General features: G+C 39.4%; 1 long non-coding RNA gene across 3 annotated transcripts in view; it reads right to left on the bottom strand.

Annotated features, from left to right (window-relative positions):
* Positions 1 to 219, bottom strand: part of LOC101851297 — a 79,867-nt gene extending 79,648 nt beyond the window's left edge. For all 3 annotated transcript variants that reach the window (XR_004859112.1, XR_001185240.2, XR_004859114.1), the window contains exon 1: positions 45 to 219. This is a non-coding gene — a long non-coding RNA (uncharacterized LOC101851297). The remainder of the gene's footprint in view (positions 1 to 44) is intronic.
* Between the last annotated feature and the right edge of the window lie 2,140 nt (positions 220 to 2,359).

Here is a 2,359-nt window from a genome sequence, read left to right as displayed (position 1 = left end):
CCCCTCCCCCCATCAAGATCTATCCTGTCATTTGTTGGCCATACTTAGACTACTTTCAGTTGAGGTAAACGCCTCTCACAAGACACTAAAGTCGACGCCAAAAAGCGTCTGTACAGCAAAGTCGTTTGGGAAAACACTGCAAATTATCTCAAGCAAAATGAAAAGCAACAACACTCTTCAAATCAAACAGCTTGAGAACTTCTTCAGATCGAAACACAAAACAAGATGGTGGGTGACAGAAAACATGGACTTCCGCTCAAAGACTTTTCCATCCAATAACTCCTTGCTAAAATAAACCGGAAGTATTGTAAAACAGTAGCTGTCAGAAGTGACTCTTGTGAGAGGCAAAGCCAACTTTCACTTTTTAATTATCCCGAACGAAAGGTATAGGCCCCTAATATTAAAGCTTGTTCACTTGAGTCTATGCGCGTTAAAAAAAAATTCTAGGCCTACCTCATTTATTAATTAACCTATTCCAACGAAACTTTACATGGCACTTCTGCAGGCCAGCAACCAAAGGAAAAATTTACGTTTTTAAAAAATCTCGATCTAGTAATTTTTAACAAGTTCCTCGATTTTGGCCCAATACATTAAGTATTAGAACCTGTGCTTTGGGTGCATTATATCAGTTCATTATAATGAACGATTTACCGTAACCTATAAGTTGCTCATTTTGTGCAAGCAACACCGCCCCCTCCCCCCACACCCACACCCACCCATTTAGTGGAAGCGTGTCAATTTCTTCTCTATGCACGTCTAGACATCTTCACATAAGTATCGAAAAATAGATCTAGATCTAGTCTACTCATCAGTCTGCTGGCCGTTTTTTGTGTTTTTTTAATGTATTTATTTATTTATTTATTTATTATTTGCTACCCAAATTTATGGTTCAACATTGTTTACCAATTTAGATGAACTTCTCCGTGGTGCTGAAAATTGTATTGCCTAAAACTGGATGAACAAAAATAAATTGAAGTTGAATGATAATAAAACAGAAGTCATTCTGGCAGGAATGCAAAGTTTGTTAAAGAGGTTGACCATGATCACATTACAATTGGGAATGCAAAAATTTTATTTTCAAGAAAAGTTAAGAATCTTGGCATCTATTTTGATTCCAGTTTGTCAATGTTGGCTGAGGTAAATCATCTGATCAGCTGCATGTATTTAGAAATAAGAAAAATACGTCATCTGATCAATACCAAGTATACTGCTTTACTGGTTACTAGCTTAATTTTATCAAAACTCGATTATTGCAACTCCTTGTTATCAGGAATATCACTGGAGAAAGTTAAAAGACTTCAAACTGTCCAAAACAATGCTGCACGTTTAGTTTTACGGAAAAGAAAGCGAGACTCTGCTAAACCTCTTTTACTGTACTTACAGGAACCATCCTGTGATGTGTGAGATCCTTTCTTTTAAAAAGATATTAGGTTTTCCAAGCTGAAATCGATACCCAGAGAGTGGATATCAACAAATAAGTTGTGAAACAAATGTCTTGCAGTTCACAGTTCAAAGATCACACTTTTCCCCACACAGAAAATGTTCCAAAGTATTCCAATGAACACGAGAAATATTCAAATGCACATAAAAATTATTCAGAAGTGCACATTCAAACGAATATCCCCTGCAAGCGAAGATTATTTTCTACAGAAACGCTAGAAAAATGGCTTCTTTTGGGCTCTTTCTTGCTGCTATGACACGAGGCACTCTCTACTCCAACTGTCTGAGGGACTCCAATAACAATTCAATACAAGTATTAATTAATTACCCTGGAGATGAGGAACACTACGAAGGTTGGGGGGGAGGGGGGTCTGCGTTTAACAAGATGTAAACGTGCCCATAGCCAATAAGGTCATATAAGTGCCGATGAATAGATGTGTTACTTGAGAGTAACATACACAAAAAAATGAGGAGGAGAGATAAGGGCGATAGATGTTTGATAGGAAATAAGGAGCAAACCACACCAGAGCACCCGCCCCAGCCACATAAACTTCTACCTACTTAATCATCGTGCAATACAATAAGTATTCCCAAGACCTTAAGGGGGGGCCTCGTGGCCTAGAGGTTAAGGTGTTGGCCTTTCATTCAAAAGGTCCCGGGTTTGAATCCGGGTAGCGACCGAAAAATGTTCTTCTCTAAAATTGTCTCCTTTCACCTTCTTTCCTGCTCTCTAGCAATGTTCTGTTGTCTCTTTCATTTCCACTTTCTGCCCCCACCCCCTCACCTCCTTTGCCCCCTCCTCTGGGCTCCTGACTCTTTCAGCAGCCTTTCTACTGCTACTCCTTGGCTCCTCCTTACTGCTGTCTTTCTGCCACACCCTTGATCTTCTGGTAGGAAAGATCTACACCTAGCCTTCTCG

The sequence above is a fragment of the Aplysia californica genome, unplaced genomic scaffold (assembly GCF_000002075.1).
Source record: "Aplysia californica isolate F4 #8 unplaced genomic scaffold, AplCal3.0 scaffold00657, whole genome shotgun sequence".
NCBI lineage: Eukaryota > Metazoa > Mollusca > Gastropoda > Aplysiida > Aplysiidae > Aplysia > Aplysia californica.
Note: the sequence above shows the minus strand (reverse complement) of the source record. Positions and strands in the feature narration are given on the sequence as shown.